Here is a 21,203-nt window from a genome sequence, read left to right on the forward strand (position 1 = left end):
GAAAGATCAACAAATCCAAGGCTTTGTTTTTTTTTTAAGAATTAATAAGACAGATAGACTGCTAGCCAGACTAATAAAGAGAAAAAAGAGAAGATCCAAATAAACACAACCAGAGTTGACAAAGGGGACATTACAACCAACCCCACAGAAATACAAAAAAAAAAAAAAAAAAAAAAGTCCTCAGAGACTACTATGAACACCCGTATGCACACAAACAAGGAATCCTACAAGAAAGAGATAAATTCCTGGAAACATACAGCCTCCCATGATTGAACCAGGAAGAAACTAATTCCCTTAACATACCAATAACAAGTTCTGAAATTGAATCAGGAAATAAAGAAAAGCTTACCCTCTAGAAAAAACCCAGGACCAGACAGATTCACAGCCAAATGCTACCAAGTGTATAAACAAGAGGTGGTACCATTCCTACTGAAACTACTTCAAAAAATTAAGAAGGAGGGGCTCCAACCGGACTAATTCTACAAGGTCAGCATCATTCTGATACCAAAATTTGGCAGAGACCCAACAATGAAAAAGAAAACTTTAGGCAGATATCCTTGATGATAAAATTGTAAACAAAATGCTGGCAAACCAAACCCAGCAGCACATCAAAAAGCATATATACCACAATCAAGTAGGCTTAGTCCCTGGGATATAAGGTTGGTTCAACATACATAAATCAATAAATGCGATTCACCGTGTCAAGAGAACTAGAAACAAAAAACACATGATCTTCTCAATAGATGCAGAAAAGTCTTTCAATAAAATTCAACCTCTCTTTATGTTTAAAACCCACAACAAGCTAGGCATTGAAGGAACATATCTCAAAATAATGAGACCTATCTGTGACAAACTCACAACCAACATTGTACTGAAGGGCCAAAAGCTGGAAGCATTCTCCTTAATAAACAGAAGAAAACAAGGATGCCCATTCTTACCACTCTTATTTCGACATAGCAGTAGAAGTCCTAGCTACAGCAATCAGAGAAGAGAAAGAAAAAAAGTCCATCAAAATAGGAATTGAGGAAGTCAAACTATCTCTATTTGTAGACAATAGGATTCTATACCTAGAAAACCCCACAGTTTTGGCCACCAAACTCCTAGATCTAATAAACAGCTTCAGCAAAGTTTCACAATACAAAAATTAATATACGAAAATCAGTAGTATTTCTATACCCCAACAATGTACAAGCTGAGAGCCAAATTGTTGCATTCACAATAGCCACAAAAGAATAAAATACCTAGAAATACAGCTAACCAGGGAGGTGAAAGAGCTCTATAATGAGAATTACAAAACAGTGCTCGAAGAAATAACAGATGGCATAAACAAATGGAAAAATATTACATGCTCATAGATAGGAATAATCAATAAGGTTAAAATGATCATATTTCCCAAAGCAATTTAGATTCAGTGCTAGATTCAATTCCTAGCTATCAATGACATTCTTCACTGAATTAGAAAAAAAAAATCTTAAAATTCATACGGAACAAATACAGAGCTTGAATAGCCAAGGCAATTATAAGCAAAAGAACAAAGTTGGAGAAATCACGTTACCTGACTTCAAACTATGCTATAAGCCTATAGTAAGCAAAACAGCATGGTACTGGTACAAAGATCAATTGAATAGAATTGAGAGCCACACACTTCAAACCATCTTATCTTTGACAAAGTTGACAATAACAAGCAATGGGGAAAGGACTCCCTTTTCAATAAATGGTGCTGAGATAACTGGATAGTCATATGCAGAAGATTGAGACTGGACCCCATCCTCACACTATATACAAAAAAAAACACCCAAAACTATAAAACCTTAAGAGATAACCTAGGAAATACCATTCTGGACATAGACCCTGGCAAAGATTTTATAACGAAGATGCCAAAAGCAATGGCAACAAAAGCAAAAATTGACAAATGGGTTCTAATTAAACTAAAGAGCTTCTGCACAGCAAAAGAAACTATAAGCAGAGTAAACAGACAACCTACAGGATGGGAGAAAAATTTAGCAAAATGTTTAACAGATGTTTATAACACAGATGATGGTGAGTTTGACGAGAAAAGGGGACACTTATACATGGCTGGTAGAAATCTAATTTAGTTCAGCTATTGTGAAAAGCAGCATGGTGGTTCCTTAAAGAGCTTAAAACAGAAGTACTATTTGACTCAGCAATCCCATTATTGGGTACATACCCAAAGGAATATAAATCATTCTAGCATAAACACACATGCACACATATGTTCACTGCAGCACTTTTTACAGTAGCAAAGACATGACGTTAATCTAACTGCCCATTAACCATTGATTGCATAAGGAAAATTTGGTACATAGGCATTATGGAATACTACAACATCATAAAAATAATGAGATCCTGTCCCTTACAGCAACATGGATGGAGGTTGAGGCTGTTATCCTAAGTGAACTAACACAGGAAGAGAAAACCAAATATTACATGTTCTCACTTACAAGTAGAAGCTAAACATTGAGTACACATGGACACAAAGAAGAGAACAACAGACACCGGGGCCTACTTGAGGGTGAAGGGTAGGAGGAGGGAGAAGATCAAAAAACTACCTATTGGAGTCTATGCTTATTACCTGGGTGAAGAAATAATCTGTATGTCAAACTCCCAGGATGCACAATGTACCTATATAACAAATCTATACATGTATTCCTGAAAGTAAAATAAAAGTTAACAAAAAAATGCTTTAAGGGAATATTCACTCTGAAAATTCAGAGAAATGCCTAAAAATTCTAATGACCTCAGATTTATCATCAGAAATTGTGATTTTTTCCAACAGCAGTTAGAATAATTGGCCAACACTATACAAAAAAAAAAAAGAAATTTGACACAAATCTTAAACTTCACAAAAAGTTATCTTAAATTTTTTATAGATCCAAATCTGAAATATGAAGTTATAAAATCAAAGTTTTAAAGAGAAAGTCTTCCTGTCCTGTGATTGGACAAAAGTTTGTTATACCTGATCAAAGCTATAAAACGGACAAAGTGGAGTCTGTATTTTTAAAAATTTTCTTGCAAAGACCCTATTAAAATCATGGAAGGACAGATTTTTACACCTGCATAAATCTTTTAAAATTAAATCTGTAAAGGACTTGTATCCAGAATATAAAAAGACCTTTCAAAATCTAAGTAAAAGGAAATTGAAAACACAGTTAATAATGGACAAATAATTTGAAAAGATACTTTACCAAATAGGATATACAGATAGAAAATAGACAAATAAAAATGTGCATTATTAGACTATGGGGAGCTGCAAATTAAAACTCCAATGATATATCACTATACACTTAATAGAATGGTTAAAATAATACCAATACTAAAGGCAGGAGAGAATGCAGAGCTAGTGGCAACCTCAGACAAGGCTGGTGGGAATGCGAAATGGTACAGCCCTTAGGAAATCACATTAGCAATGTCTTATAATTCTCTATCTATACTTATAGTATGGTCCAGCAATCTACTTCTAAGAATTATACTAGATAAATAAAAAGTTGAGTGCAAACAGAAACCTATACACCAATTTACATAGTAGCTCTGTTCATAACAGCCCATGTTTTTCAAACCAAAATGTTTTCAACTGGTAGACGTATACAAAATGGAATATGAATCAGCAATAAAAATGAACCAGTTATTGATACACCCAGTAAGTTGTCTGAATCTCAAAGTTATGATACTGAGTGAAGGAATTCAGTGTTGAAATGATTCTCCTGTTTGCCAGAGGCTCACTGTTAGGAAAGTATACGGTTGGGGGATTATATAACTATGAAGATGTTTTCTAGGATGATAAAACCATCCTGTTTTTTAATTTGTGATAGTTACACAAATCTGTACAGATGGTAAAGTTTATAGAACTGTACACCAAAACAAATAAATTTAATGTTTTATGTACTTACTTTAGAGATATAAAAAACCACAATTTAAATATATGTGAATGGATGAAAAGTTGACAAGGAGTGGATTTGGTTTATGTAGAGCTATGTTTCCCAGAGTCCCCTCCCCAGTACGATTTGGGGTTAGGGTTGATTTCAAAGGCTTTGCATGTGATTTGGCATGAGGATGTAAACAATAGCTATCACTATATGAACACCATTGAAAGGCTCTTGTGGCAGAGGCAGAGTAACCAGCAAATTCCAGCTTGTTCTTGCTCTGTTAAATACCACACCCATTTCTTATTCCTGACTCTTGCCCATAATGACCAACGATCAAACCTATCACCAGAACTTTGTGTGCAGACTCACAGTGAGGGGAGGCTGATAGCTACCTATAGACTTCTCAGTCAGTCATCTTTATAGAGGTCCACTCTGGTGTCTATATCACTGGCTGTTCATTTTGATCCATGAAGCCTGATGTGCATCACCTCAGTTTCTTGGAATTTGGTCTCCACTCTGAGAGAAACACTGTGCTAGCCTACTGAGAAGAGATCATGTGGAGCAAAAATTAAGTTTTCCAAGCTATAGCCATTCTAACCGGTCCAACCCTTGCTGACCCAGCAGCTCACAAGACAATGAGAAAAACCAGCTGAAAGAGCCACGGCTGGCCCAGATTTACAGAACCCTAGACCCATGGTGATGGTTTTAAGCCTCTATGTTTTTGGTTTATTATGCAGCAGAGGGCAACATACAACTCACATACTTGTTACAATCTATTTTGTTATTCATGAAAAATAGTTGGAACTTTTATTGAGAAACATCAATCATCTATGTACCAGGCACCAGAGTAGGGATTTCATACAGTTTATCATATTCTCACAAGAAGAATTTAGAGAATCTAAGTAAATTGTCTTACATTACCTTCCTATAAGGGGCTACATGTGAAACTCAAACTCAAGACTCTAGTGTCCATTATTTTTCTGCTGCACCCTTCTGCCTCCTCCTTGTGTGAAAATAATTTAGAGTCCAGGATAAATTTTTGGTGGAAAACATTATTTGAAATGACCTCCCTTCCCCTGATTATGCTTAGCTCCACATAAACACACACACCCACACACCTTCTTTAGTGACAAGAAATTAATAGCTAATAAATAAAATCAATCAAAATGAGGCAACTTTTTTAGATAATCGCCAAATTAAATTAGCAGATCCTATACACAAAGTAGCTTGAGTTTGCAATGTTCCATTTTAAAAGGAAACCTACGTTCCAAAAGCTAAGAATCTCTCTTCCAGTAAAATCTTCATGTTTTTCTACTCTATCATACTAACTTCCACCTAAATTACTGTACTTAAAAAAAAAAATTTACTTGTCTCTATTCATTGTTACCTAAAGCTTTCTGTAGTATAACAATTCTATAAATATATGTTAGAAAGTAAAAAATATCTAGACCGTAACAAGCAACTTTGAAGATCTTCATTTTTGTGTACATAATTTATTTTGCTTACCTTGAGAACTTTGGAAGGCAATTAAGAAAAGAAATAAAATATCCCCTGCTTTCTTTTTATAGTTTCACAAAGGCAGGAGATACTATCTGGCCTTCTCTAGCTTAGGGGTCATTAAAAAGTTGCCACTTTGATGTATGTATAGAAAAAAGTGTCTCTAAGAATTGCTCACAGGTTTCTGGATATGCCAAAACAGAACAAACAGATAAAGATGAAGATGCTAGAAATCCCATGTGGCTTATGACAGATTTGCAAAATGATAATTCTTAATAATGCATAGTTCAATTTTTTTCATCAAGCATAATAACATTGTAATATTTTCCTTTATTTTGCTCACAATAAAGTCACTAGAAGAAAAACACATTTTTTTTTCCAAGCTAAGTGAAGGTCATAAGCAGGTGAGCAAAGAATGAATTACTTATTGATACATCAAAGGAAAAGAATAAATAGTTTGTGATAGCTACTGACATAAATTTTGTATTTTGAGCTAAAGTCCTAGTTTCTAATTATTTCATTTTGTCCTTTCAATATGGCATTCTGGGAAGCATAGACCATGTTTTCTATTTTATTTATTATAATAGAAACTGTATTTTCTTATTTCAGATTTCACTAGGGATTATAATTCAAAGACCATTTATCTTTCTCACTATTTAAAATGCCCTTAGCAGCTATCATCCTAGTGTAAAAGCCAGTGAATTTTGGACCCTTACCTTTTTTTAATGTGCTGCTTGGAATATGCATGCAGGACAAAAATTGCAACTTCTACGTTCTCTTGTTAGAAATGAGAATGGTTTGTTATTTTTCCATATTTTAGCAAACTGAATATTTAGCAAACTGTGAATGTACATTAAGAAATGAAATGTATACATCATTACAACTCCTCACTTAAATATGCACCAGGAAGATGATTCTGCTGCTGGAGTTAGAGTACTTATTGTTCCAAATATTTGGCATATAGTTTCTAGGCATTGTAAGACTTCACTTTTTCCTCCCTGTTGCATTATTAATTTCTGTAAAAATACTAGAAATTTTTTTACTGTTAAAAATAGCAAACTTTGGGTCAAGTGCAATTTGGCATATTAACCTTCTGCAAATGTTAAAATAAAGAATGGCCTTTGGTATTGTAGGCAAATTACATCTGTTTTATTTCCTTTAAATATTATAAAATGATCATTTGTAATGAAAAGTTCAAAATTTTTACTTTATTTAAAAGGAAAAAATTAGAATTCAGCTTGAACTATGATAATAGAACTTAGTCATGTAGCAAAGAAATGTTGAAGAAAAAAAGTCATAGATTGCACCTAATGTGAAACACACACGACATTTTAATTGCATGCTATATATGTGTTAATATTTTATTTACTTTAAGTGCCATAAATCTCTAATTTGTTACGGAAACAGATATAAAACTATGATTGTATTATAATCAATAAAATAATGAGAATAATGTAAAAGTGCTAGCAGAACTGAGTTTTCTAGTAAATAAACTTTTGATTAAAAACTGTAACAGATTTTTAGGTAATATTTAACTTACAATGTTTCAAGTTCTCATTCATGTTCGATGCCAGCCATTTCAAGTTCAATCGTATATGAGTATAGTAGATTGACATAGTGGACAAACTTAGTCTAAATATTTTATTTTAAAATTATGATTAATTTTTGAAATTACGTAAACAAAAATGGCCTTTCAGTCATTATGTCTATGAATTCCAAGCCTGTATCATTATAAGCACCCAGAGGATGAAAGAGGCCATTTTATTACCACAAAAAGAACTCTTCTGAGAGTTGGAAGAGTTTTACTCTACGTTCATCCACTAACTACCTTTGAGGCCTTGGGAAATTCAATGGAGCTTAATTGGCAAGTTTTCACTTTTCAATAAGAAAAGAAAATTTGACAACATTATTTCTTTTTTTTATTATACTTTAATTTCTAAGATACATATGCACAACGTGCAGGTTTGTTACATATGTACACATGTGCCATGTTGGTGTGTTGCACACATTAATTCATCATTTACATTAGGTATTTCTCTTAATGCTATCCCTCCCCCATCCCTCCACCTCATGACAGGCCCCGGTGTGTGATGTTCCCCTCCCTGTGTCCAAGTGTTCTCATAGTTCAGTGCCCACCTATGAGTGAGAACATGCAGTATTTGGTTTTCTGTCCTTGCAATAGTTTGCTCAGAATGACTACATGATTTCTAAGGCCTACTTTACTTTAAACATAGAAACCTAATCACTGATGACTTTTCACTGCTCATGAACACGAAACACATTTCAGCACACACTGGATTCCACGCCTTCTAAGGAGGGAAGGGCCCATATCCGTATTGTCATCACATAAACCCCCAGTACCCAGCTCAGTGCTGTATGTATCCATACGCAAGGCACTCATAGAAATTTACTGAGTAAATGAACACATGAATGAATATTTTCTCCCAAATTACTTTTTTCTCCCAAGTAATACTTTTCTTGTCATGAAATGATCTTGCCTGGTGATTATTTTTCATTGTCTAATGTTATTCCAGTTATTGTTATTAGAATCAGAATGCTTATCAAGCAAGTATAATGAATTTTAAAAACACAAAAGTTTGGTTTTCTTTGCTGATTTGGTGTGGGTAACCTTGACTTGCCAGACCTTCACTCACAGATTCAAAATTTTAGAAGGAATTTATTCAGCCTTAGGAATGGAAAATTATTTAAAATTATAGAAAATGTAGAATATTTGTCCCCTTAAAGTGAACTAGAAAATCCAGAGCAACCCTCCTACTAAGAACCATACACAAAGCATAAACCGGACTGGGGTCTTACAAGGCTCTGAAGCTTATGAGGCCACAATCTTGGTAGGAGACGGAAATTCAAAGAGGATTCTTCTTTTCAATTCTGAAATAGGTGTCTGACACTCTATGAATATGAACAGGATGTTTGAGGGTTTTGTGAGAAGAGAAGGATAAAAGTTGAAATTCACAGCCAACGAGTTTGGGGCTCTGCTAAACTGCCTGAATTTAGCAAGGAGCCCTGAAAAGCTGTACCTCAGAAATAAGGGTGAAGCAACCCTACTTCCAACCTCCAATCTCAGTCTCTGAAATTGGGGTAGGAGACCACAGACTGCTAGGGTCTCTGAGAGGTGCCTGGCAGAAGTAAATGCAAATCTCCTCTGAAAGAAGTTAATGTTGTCCTAGGCCTCCAAATAATTCTTAAAACAATTTTATTACATACACTGCTTGGCACCTAATAACAAAAGAATGAAGCTGGAAGTAAGTGTTGTTTGTTTCCCCAGAGAAGGTCACTCTTTATCTTCCTTACAATAGATTTTACTTCCATATAAATTTGTCACTAAGTATAAATTTCAGTCTTATTGTATTCTTTATTTCTTTGTATGTATTTTAATCAGAACCTAAATGAATCATATAAATTCTGAGACTGGCAACACCACCAACTTTCAAAAAATGTGTCAGAGCTATTGTTTAGCATATAAAAGGAAAAGTAGTACTGTCTTTCTTCTATAACAAAATTTTTGTCACTGCTGAAGTAAAATAACATTGCTGAGGGAAAGATTTGTTTTCTCCCACGAATACTGGCATAATTAAAATGGATATAGTTGAAGCATTCTGGTCTTCTATGGTTGTGATTTATTTCCACTGACAACTTTTTTAAAGTGTGTATTGATGTTTGAGGAGGGAAATTCTATGAATCCAATTTTTTTAAAAGCATATGCACCTAATATTTTCGTGTCACAATTGGTAAACTGTTACATAGCTAGTACGTCATATGTGGTATGTACAATTTGCTCTTCTTTACTGAATCAGAAATTTATATGGCAGCAACTAATGAAATATGTTTTCTCTTCCAAATGAATTTTTAAAATATTAAATTAAAAAGTGTTTTTCCTATTTTAATTACAAAATTACAAAATAACACCAGAGAGTTGTGTTATAGAAAAATGTTGCAAACACATTAGCTTATCAGCATTCAGTCAACATCTTGGAATTCCCAAGGGGTTGGTATTTGGACATGGGGACTTTGGGAGGAGATTAAGTCATTAGGGCAGAGCCCTCATGAATGAGATTAGTGCTTTTCTAAGAAGAGACTGGAGAGATTTGCCTCTCTGTCTCTGTTCTCTGCCACCTAACACCACCAGAAGATGGCCATCTATAAGTCAAGAAGCAAACTCCCTTCAGACACCAGATCTGCTACTCCCTCCAGAACTATGAGAAGTAAATGTTGTTCAAGCCAGCCAGTCTAAGGTATGTTTGTTATAGCAGCTTGAACTGACTGAGACATTTAGCATTTGATACATGTTAACTCACCAAATCCTCCCAACAGCAACATGATAGAGAATAATGCCCCTAATAATGATGACCTTTAAGTAGCATTTACTATCTTAGCATAATAAAATATCACAGTGATCAAATATTAAGTAATTGTTAACATTTCTGTTCTACACGAGATGCATAAAATTAAGTTCCTAAATCAAGGTCACAAAGAAAGCAGTGACAGGACGAGTGGTGGAAGTGAGCAAGTATAGCTTCCCCAGTCCTGGTTCCCAGCAAACACTCCTAGCAAGAAAAAGGGACCTCTTCTCTTGCCCTCTCTCCGTCTTATTCTTCTACTTTCCCTTCTTTTCTCTCTTTTCTTTTTTCTCTCCCTTTCACTATGCCTCTTTGTCCCTCTCTTTCTAAATCAATCTGCAAGTGGACAAACATTTTAATTGAGTATGTTAATTGGTTTTTGAATCAGACAGAGAGGATCTGCTCTATTTCCAGAATCACAAATATATAGATTTTAATATTCTATTTAATTACATCTATCATATTTCTATTATTGCTAACAAAGTTTTATACACACAGATACACACACACACACACACGTCCCAAGCAAATCAGTTTAATAACAGTGAAAAATATTAACCAAGATTTTGGTTAATTTTCTTCAAAAGGTTTAAAACCGTGAGGGCTGTATAAGTATAATCTCTCAATCAGAACCCATGAAATTTTGATAAAATGCTTTTTCACATGTTAATCTCATAAAACTAATAAAAATTCATTTTAAAGTAAAATTTGATAAAATATGTATTACATTTTGTAGGAACATCTCAATTGTGACAAAAGAACTTTGATGTAAAATGTCAAGTACTTACGATTTCTTTAATTACCTGAAGCTTTTTTTCTCTTTTCTATACCACAGTGGCTGACTAATCTAGGGGTAATACGTTATTTCACCAAATAATGCTGATAGTCTGCTTTATTGCAGTACAGATTTACAGAGGTACTACAGACTCGATGCTGTATAACATGGCTGAAGCCTGGTTATCATTTTTAGTAAATGCAAGGAGTCAATAAATAGTATAATAAAATTTACTGTCCTATTAGTGCTAATTAGGTTAGCTTCATTTGACTCATTTGCTGCTGCAGACTTGTCTTATAATTTGTCTTTTCTTAAAAGATGTCGGTACTTGTGAAAGAGCATCATCATCAAATGTGTAATTTTTTAATCTAGAAAATAATACTCAACTGCCAAGTCTTAAAATGTGTGATGCACAGGTCCTTTAAAAGCAACTGCCTCCTCCACCACATAGCTACCTACCACTTGTAAAGTGTCTTCTAGCAATTAGTACCTTATGGTAAAGAAAACAATCTTCTCTTTTGTAACATACTAACATCACATCAAAATGATCCATAATCAAGATGAGAAAGGCAGCAATAGAGTTATCAGGAAGCTATGTTTTAATGCTTTTTAAAAGAGGCTAAATGCTTTGCAAAAGAATAGTTTATTTCCGAGAATCAAGCAGGAGGAGGTATTGCAGTTGGTTCACATATTACAAGAAGAAAGCAAAGGTATAAAAGGCAGATGAACTTACTGGAGATTCAAGGCCATGGATATTTAACAGGTATTGAAGATTATATATCACATCCTACATCCTCCTAAGGACCATTTTCAAACAACCCCACCATCAAATAGATACAGTTATGCACACATGACCAAAATGAATGGAATTAAAACAACACAACAACCAAAATACACAACCCCAAAGATATGTTTTATATAATCGACATTTTCATACACATGCTCACACACACACACACACACACACACGATGCCAGCTAAGACATGTCAAAATCTAAAGCAGCTGGAGTGCAAACCAATATATTGCTTAAATACTCAAAATGTAGATTGTTGTGACAACACTGGATTTCCATATTGTATCATCAGTGTAATATAGAAGGTATGTACTCCTGGTGCCCACATTACCTTTTCCGGTTCTGGAAGATACATTATCTTCTCAGTCCCATCCATAAGAAGGAGTGACTATAGTGAATCTATGAAGTGCTGTTAAAATATATATATATTCAGCCTCAAAAACACTCAATCCAAATTTTCTAAAAATAAAATAATGTCTCAAGTAGAAGCCTTTATTAAATTTTAGAAATATAGTACTAGGTGGTGTTTTATATGGAGTTAATTTATCTGGTACTGAGTCAAGGCTTACCAAGGTTAAGCTTAGAGGGAGAGGAAAATGCAGTACTCATATTCACCTCCCACAACCCCCAAACAAGGGAAAGCATTTAAAGAGTTTTCAAAGTGATGTTCTTTAAAAGGTGAATTTCCTTTGAAGTAAATAAGACTTGGATCAAAAAATAGAGTTAGACAAATTTGAATAAATGCATTATTTTAAAATTCTGAGCACAAAAATATCCATGTAGACAATCTCATAGCATAAGTAGATAAATAAAAGCATCACTTTAAAAACAAAAGGCAAAAGAGATTAAAGTAAAAACTTAAATTGAAAGAATGTGGGTAAAGGAATATAATACTTTGAGAATAATGTTCAATATCTTCCAGTGTTGAATTTTATGAGTATTTCATTGCTGCTTTCCTTTTTAAATTTCTGATTTTTATCAAATCTGAGGTATCCAATCTCCTTGAAAAAGCCTGTTATTTAATTTATCTTGTTTAGTAAATTAAACACATACATGCACTTTGAAATTAATTCCATTCAGGTTTATCATAAAGGAGACAGAGATTTCTGGTAATTCATAGAACAAAATAAGAAAGACTCTTCACACCCCTGTATTTCTAAATTTACTAATTAGAGTTGACATAATTATCTGTAGATTTGATCTTTTAAATCATGGTCTACAGAACTCTTTAATCTCACAGGTGCTTAGAGTACTTAAATAAAATAATGTTAAAATTTTGCCTTTGAAATACTTTATCCTATAATTTGAAAACATACTTACTATAAATTGGTTTAGAATAATGATATTTCAACTCTACTAAATTATATTTCTAAAGTATAATTAGTCAAGTTTTATCTCCTCAACAGAAACTTTTCATTCATTTGTGTTCCCTTCTCATATTTCAAATTGCTCTCTTCTCCTAACAAGTACTTCCAAAAGGCAAACAGGTCAATTGTCCACCAAAAGGGGGTACATTCATTAGTTACCATGACAATGTTCCAGATAGCATGGACAGGAGACAGAGATTGCTGTTCCAAGTCTCAAAGACATTAATTTGCATTTCCATCCCCACATCCAGCTTGGACATATTCATTGTTGCCTATAATTCAAGAAAGTATATGTTATTGCAGAACATTGTTAGAACCATACATATCATTATGAAAGATGGATGAAAGACTAGTTTTTACTAATCCTAGTAGGACTTTAGCTCATGATCATCCTTCTTTCCCTATGTTAGTCTTCTCATGCTGCCCTGACAAAATACCACAGACTAATGTCTTAAACAACAAAAATGTATTTTCTCACAGTTCTGGAGGCTAAAAGTCCAGCATCCAGGTGTCAACCTGGATGACTTCTGATGGGGACTTCTTTCCTGGCTTACTTTCTTGCTGCATCCTCATGTGGCCTTTTCTCTGGGCATGGAGAAAGTGCTTTTGTGTCCTCTTCTCTTTATAAGGACTCCAGTTCTAGTGGATTCCGGTCCCACCCCTATGACCTGATTTTGCTTTATTTATCTCCTTAAAGACTTTATCTCCAAATATATTTGGTTTTAGAGCTTTGATATAATAATTTGGCGGGGACACAGTTCAGTCCATAACACCACCCGTCTGGCTAAGCCCAAATTGCCTGGGCAATTGTTGCCAAACTGTGACTACAGTCTTTGCTTCCCACTACAATCTGCTTCATGTCTATGGTAACCCAAGTTTTTCCACAGCTTCCAAGAATTCAAACAGTGAATGATTCTTAGAACAAAATTTAAAATTGTCTGTATTCCTCAGCCTATTTTATAAAACCTTTATATTTCTTCTCTCCACAGAATTCCCACCTTTGAGTTGTTCCTGTGTTGCAATATTATGATAAGGCTCAAGGTAAGGAATTTAGGTTGTTTTTCTTTTCTATTCTATACGTATATACATTTAGGGGGTACCAGTGCAGTTTTGTTACATGGATGTATTACATAGTGGTGAAAGTCTGGTTTTCACATTTTTATACAATATATTTTGATTAAGATTACATATGTTTGAAATTATAGTTATAGCTATTCCTTAACTTAAAAATTTGGAAAATCCTAATAATGAAGAAATCTATTATATTTCTATGAAAATTATTGTAAAAGGAAATTGGCCAGGCCACATTGCTAATTTATTTGTAATACGCAACAGGTTTGTTGAAAAAAGCTCTGAAATAAACAAGACGTGATGAACTGTATAATACACTATCATAGCAAACTCTGGGGTATAAAGACATGATACATTATATGATTCATGAGTTTATTTACATATATGGACAAGTTATTGGCTTTAATTAAAACAAAACCAAAAATTTAGAAAAAATACATATATTTACATAATTCAAAATCTCATTAAGGAATGGTGGAGTGTCCAACAAATTATGGATAATAATCAAAGGTAGAACTATAATAAGTAAGTAAATAAGCAACAGTGAGGCATGTAAATCAAGAAAAAGCAAGATAAAGTTGACTATTGCCTTGGAGGAATTTGCCAAGGTTGTTCTCTGTAACCACGTCAAAAATGTTAAAGAACCTCAATCAGGGATGTCAGATCAAAGTCTTCATTAAGAGACTCAGCGCACAGTATGGGTGAACTATAAACACTCAAACACCCCCATTTATACCCCCAACACAAACTCGCCGGTAGACACTTAAATAAAAAGAGATTTCATCTCACCTGGTCTTGGTACTAGACAGAGGAGGGGGTCTCCTCTGAGTATCAGTGACCATGAACTACCTTTTATATAGGTTTGGACCCAGATGATTCACTAACCCCAGAATTTAAGACAAACAAACAAAAACTAAAAATGCACTTACTGAGATTTGTTTTGTATACTACAGAAGAAAATAGGGCTTTTCTTTTTGTCTCCATTTCAAAGAAAATGCCTCATATCTATATTCCCCAAATAATTTTAAACATGAATCTCAAATGAACATACCCAAAGCATAAAATTACAAGACACATGAAATAACAAAGCCCATTAACAAAAATCCAAACAAAAGTAAGCAGAACAATTAGAAAAATAAAGACTTATTGATATTATTAATTATGTAATATAAAATAAATAAATATCTGTAAGAACATTAAGAAAATAAGATGAAACTGAAAGTATAAGTACGGAAGTAGATACTATAAACACTAATAAACATATTTGAATAAATGAAACTTTATAAAAGTATAGAAGGGTAAATTATAAAACCTAAAATTTTTCAATTCATGGATGAGACAAAGTATATTTTAAAAGCTGAAAAGAAAATTACTAAAGAAAAAAAAAACACCAGTTAGTTATTCAGAAAACATTACTGAAAGAAGAAGGAATGGAAAAAATGGAAGCGAGTTTAAGTTAAACTTAAAAATACCCGAGAATTTTCTAGAGCTAGACAGTTTAGAAACTATATATTTTGAAAGTACAATAAATCCCTAAAGGGACATATAAAAATAACAAAATAAAATAAAATGACACCTAGATAAATTTAGCTGACATTTCAAAGAACTAAAAGCGATGTTGAAAACCTAATACTTGTTAGTGGGAAAATACAAATCATAAAGGAATACACATACCACATAGTGCTTTAGTTAATGACAGGCTTCATATACGACAGTGTTCCCACATTATAGTATCTTATTTTTACTGTATCTTTTTTATATGTTTAAATGTTTAGATACACAAATACCATTATGTTACAACTGCCTACACTATTCAGTACAGTAACATATTATACAGGTCTGTAGTGTAGGGGCAATAGATTACATCACACAGCCTGGGTTTGTAGTAGGCTATACTATCTAGGTTTGTGTAAGTACACTCTATAATGTATAATATTGCACAAAATTTCCTTCAGTCTATGGGTATGAGGTGTATATGAAGCATGCATGAATTTTGTTTCATCTTTAGTTCCATTTCCAACATAACTCATTATGCATATTGCAAGTATTCCAAAAATAAAAAAAAAATCTGAAATCAGAAACACTTTTGATCTATGCATTTCAGATAAGCAGTAATTAACCAGTACATAAATATAAATATGTTTAACTAGTCGGTGGAAATTTCTTTTAAAGAACTATTTAATAAGAAAAGGAAAGGTAATAAAGCTTCTATTTGATGACATTAAAGACAAAAACTATTCTTGATCCAAGTCAGAATATGAATTATTATTTTGCACTGTTCCTCTCCATTGGAACCAATACCTTAGAGCAAAGAGAGATACTATTGATAACACCACTTGTCTAAAGACGCAATTTAAATAAACTATTGTAAGTAGAAACGCATTGTAACATTTGAAATTAAAAGTATCTTATTAAATGTAGTTTGGGCTTAGGTTTTGAATGTTACCGAAAGTACTAATTTAGCTTTAAAAATATACCATTGGAAGACAAATATATTAACAAAATAAAATGTGATCAATCAACAAAAGAGTTAAATCAATTTTGAAATCTACGTTAGCTTGGAAAACTTGTTGAACTTTTTTTGTTAGTATACTTTCAAGTCAGCATGTTTTGACTGTAGAATGCAATTAGTCAGTTATCTGTGATGTAGTCATGAAAACAACTTTCAAATCTCAGCTTCTCAAGAAAGGAGGGATTTGTATCCAGCTCAGATTTTGTGTAGCTTTATCTGATAATGTTGTGTTGAGAATTATAACAGCCGAATTTTCATTGGTGATATCAACTTATCACCTAGATGGTGATGTTGTTGTCTGGCTAGTGTACTTAAGTAACTTTCAGTAGTGGATTGTTTACGTCGAAAGTTAATACCTGGCTCTTACATTAAACCAGAAAAGGCAAAGTTTTTATTTTCAGGGTTTTTGATCTGGAAGCATCTCCTTGATGTAGTTGTGACACATTCTAAAAATAAAAAGGCTTAGGTAACTGTGCAAACAGAAAATGTAAACCTAATCTTGTGTATGGTATGTATAAAATTTACTTATTTTTATGACTGCAACCATACCTAAAAATTAAGCTGGGAGTTTAAATAGTGAAACTTCTAGCTGCTGTGTAAATAAATGAGACAACTTGTATTTTAAATAACCAATAAAGTTACTCATCAGCTATGTGTAATAGGAAATAAATTTATAATATCATCTACATTAAAATTAATATCCATAAAATAACAATATATCTATGACTTTTGGTGTATTTATTTCAAGAGCCTGAACATAGAATATAACGTTTCTTTTTTAAGGAAGCAGTGAGGATTCTGGTAATAAAGTCACTTGTATTACTTTTTTCCTCCAAATTGTATTTGTTTGACACTAGTAGCATTAATAACAGCTTTGCAGGTAATTAATATTTTATAAAACTTGACAGTGTTGTCTGTTTTGTTCTAAGTATTCATTACTGATATTAGTTTAATTTAACCATTTATAAATGTCATTAGAATAACCAACGATATTGTTACTAATTAAAATCTTAGAACAGTGGGTAAGGTGTTCAAGAGTAAGGAAACAGCCTGGTTTTACTGAGATTTTAGATGATCTCATATGTGAAAACTTTATTGCTTCTAATATTTAAAATTTTTTAAATAACATTACATGTTGGTGGGTCCAAATTCTCAAAGCTTTGAATTTTTTTGAGATAGGTTGTTTTTATGTTATGGAATTCCTTAGGGCATGCCAATTGAATTAGGAAAATGGTCCCATAACATCTGAGGACTTATCCTTGCTGTTCCTAGCCTGAGACTGTTCCACAAGGGTAAGGCAGTAATCTTAGCAGCCAATCGTCTAGAAAGGGCTGGAACTTGACTAAGCGCACGTATGGAAATCTAGCAGACTGGCTTTTAGTCTAGCATCCTAACGCTGCTTACAATCAAGCTCTCTCTTCCTGTTATGTAGTGGGCACATGGTGACTAACAGTCTTGAGAGCCTTTTCCACACACAAGATTGGCCATGTACATGGTGGCTGCTTGAAGCAGAACAAGAAGCCCTTCATCAGGAGGGTTTCCCAACTGCCTGCAAACCTTGTCAGCTATTAATTAATATCTTGTCTTTCAGCTACCAGAGACACCCACTGTCACACTGGAGCCTGCTTCTGACCAAAACATCCTCTGCCAAGCTATAGACTGCTTCTGACCTCAGGTTTGCCATTCTGAGCACATAACAAAAATAAAACAAGAAAAAGCATAAGGTATGAAATGTTATTCAAAAAAAGAATGATGAAACAATGAACTAAAGCCTGGGCAGTAAATAATTCTGTCTTCAAGATCCCACAGGGAAATTTTTTAGAAAGACTTCCTACCTTTCCTACTGTTTGTAATGTGCATCTGGAATACTAGAGAAAGAGTCCCTAAGGTTTGCTGGAAAAATACCTTAGCTTCTGAGTCTTAGCTTTATTGCTAATAAACACTGGATTTCTGGTAGTAGAGAAGGAAATTTAGTATTTCATGATGGTGAAAGATGAAAAGAGAGGCTTTATGGCTGTATGATTTGGGTAGAGCTTTTCAGTTAATTAACAAGGAAATATCTGAATTGAGTCAATGAGGTACAGAGTTTATTTCATATAGATACTTTTAAACTTCATAATGCCATGACATACCTGATTTGTTACTAATGTCCACAACTTATCCACGTGTTTATGGCAAAAAAAAAAAAAAAAGTGCGTGAAGAAGAAAATTATAGTTTCAAAAATTTCTAGAATTTGGTTTCTGGAAGAAAATACAAGTGTCTGTGTGTTTGTGTACATATATTCTAGATAGATGAGCCAGTAAGATAGAGTGAGCATTATTTTTTCTTATCCAAAGAAAAAGAAAAGCAATGCACAGGTAGAAGACCTGGTAAATTTTGTATCATCATAACCACCTAAAAGTTTCGTGTGGGAAGGTAAGTCATAACTCCAAATATTTTTTTCTACTTAAAAATTAAAATTTGTACAAGAATATTTGATCCAGAAGAAATATATATATATATAAGGAATTACTAGAATTAGAATGCAGAGCATTTCAAACTATCTTTAATCCAATGATATAGTTCTTATAAATTAAAAGTCAACATGGCAAATTACAAATGTAATATTTAAGTGTGTCCTCAAGAAACTTAAATATAAATATTGCAATAATTTCTGTTAAATTTAGTTTTAATTCTCTTTAGTAATGTAAAATTCATACCTTTATTTTCAAATATAACCATTGAGATAAGATCCATTTATCCTGGTGGAAAGTAGAAACAAAAGTGCTTTGCCTGGCAGCAAAAGATACAAAACTTTATCTGCCAAAAAATTCTGAGCTAATGCAGAACAAAGGTTTGCTGCTGGGGAGTAGGGGTTGCTGAGAAAGCCTAGTTTTAAATCCCAGGTGCAGAGTTCTAGTGGTCCAAACAGTAGAATTGGATCCCCACCACCACCACTCAGCAGCCTAACCCAGAGAAAGAAGCAAGAGAAGCTTGCTGCTGGGAAAGGATCAAGAATAAAGATAAGATCCCTACTTTTGCACCAAGTGTCCAGGGACTGAACAAAATTAGGGACAAAGCAGGAACTCAGAAGAAAGATCTAAGCATCACTCTAAGCCCAAGGGAACAGCAGCCCATCTTTAATTAAAACCACACTGGGGGCCCGGCGCAGTGGCTCATGCCTGTAATCCCAGCACTTTGGGAGGCCAAGGCAGATGGATCACAAGGTCAGGAGATGGAGACCATCCTGGCTAACACGGTGAAACCCTGTCTCTACTAAAAAATACAAAAAAATTAGCCAGGCATGGTGGTGGGCACCTGTAGTCCCAGCTACTCGGGAGGCTGATGCAGGAGAATGGTGTGAACCCGGGAGGTGGAGCTTGCAGTGAGCCAAGATCACGCCACTGCACTCCAGCCTGGGCGACAGAGCGAGACTCTGTCTCAAAGAAAAACAAAACAAAGCAAAAAACAAAAACAAAAAAAGAAAACACTGGGAATTTGATGTCTGTGGAGCACTGAAAATGATAAAAAACAAAACACAAACCTAGTTCAACTTATGACAAGACAGAATTCCTTATGCTGACTGCTTGACAGATGAAAATGCGTGCCCATTTCTCTGTGTAATTATCATTTACCTTGGTTCCTAGCATTCTTCTACAAATAGTTTCTGGCTTTCAGCCAAACATGAGATACACAAAAAGGCAAGAAGAAAACAACCTGTTTTCAATAGATAAAGCAAGCAACATAACTAGACCTAAAGATGTGTCTGTGAGTCAGGACTAGGATTAATACATACATTTAATACATGTAATATTTATTTATTTCATTGTATGCAATTTTTACATAAAAACTATAGTCTATAGTCGTGTTGCAGATTCAAGTTAATAATATGCAAAGTATTCAAGGGGAAATGTATTGATATCTTCAATATACATTGAAATTTATTCAAAAAGGAAATGTGTTAATGGATGAAAGATCAATAAATTAAAAGTGTCTGACAAAACAATATAATAAAATCTTAATTATAGAACGCTGAGGGTATGTAAATTCATTCATTTTTTTAAAATTTGAAAATGTTTACAATATAATATTGGAAAATACAAATTAGATGGCATATATTTCAGAAAATCCGCATTGTGCATTGTGCAGAAATATACTCCAGAATAATTAAGGGGTTCAATTTAGGAGAATAAACTTAAAAGTCTTAGAAAAAAATAGAAAAATGTCCTAGTGATTTCAGTATCAGAAAGGATTTAGTAAACAAGACAAAACCTGGGCTCAAAATTTCCAAAGATAAGATCTCAATGTTATAAAAATGTGTAAACCCTCCCATAATATATACTGACATAAAATGCCAAATTGCAGTGGACTGCATTGTCACAAAAAAGTGAAAAATACGAATATTGAAATTAACAAATATTAAATTTCTTAGCACTCTGTAATTTCTAATTACAATAAATTATTACTTTTATAATTTAAAAACTTCATTACAAAAAGATGAAACTGTCCAGAGTAGTTTTCTATCATTAAAGGTATTTAATTTCTTATAAAATATTGATCCAGAAGGTGACTGCTTATCAAAATCTATACTTGTCCATGACATATATAAAGAAATACTGTCAGGGATATTAATGATACTTGATGCCATCCTGAGAGCTTTAAAAGCAGACACTGCTATGAATCTTTCCTATGTATACAAATTTTTAATCTTATCTTTTTAAAAACTCTTCACTGCTGGTCACAATATAGCTGCATCTTCGTAGTTGAACCATTATTATAAAAGCGCAAAATGATAAATATCATTTGACCATGTAGGGAAAGTTTCTAGAACCACTTATTTCATCCTAAAAAAGTGTGATGATATAGGCAAATATATCCCCTTGTTCAGCTTAATAATAAACATCTCCATTTAGACTGAAATAAATGTAATTACATAAATTATTATTGGTTTTATGCATCAAAGAA

The 21,203-nt window shown here is 33.5% G+C and overlaps 1 long non-coding RNA gene across 1 annotated transcript in view; it reads left to right on the plus strand.

Moving 5' to 3' along the window:
- LOC129528128 (uncharacterized) overlaps nucleotides 1-20,446 on the plus strand; it is a 211,999-nt gene extending 191,553 nt beyond the window's left edge. The window contains exons 4-5 of the long non-coding RNA XR_008673351.2: nucleotides 13,665-13,716; nucleotides 17,850-20,446. This is a non-coding gene — a long non-coding RNA (uncharacterized lncRNA). The remainder of the gene's footprint in view (nucleotides 1-13,664; nucleotides 13,717-17,849) is intronic.
- The last annotated feature ends 757 nt before the right edge of the window (nucleotides 20,447-21,203 follow it).

Source organism: Gorilla gorilla, chromosome 19 (assembly GCF_029281585.2).
Source record: "Gorilla gorilla gorilla isolate KB3781 chromosome 19, NHGRI_mGorGor1-v2.1_pri, whole genome shotgun sequence".
In the NCBI taxonomy this organism is placed as follows: Eukaryota; Metazoa; Chordata; class Mammalia; order Primates; family Hominidae; genus Gorilla; species Gorilla gorilla.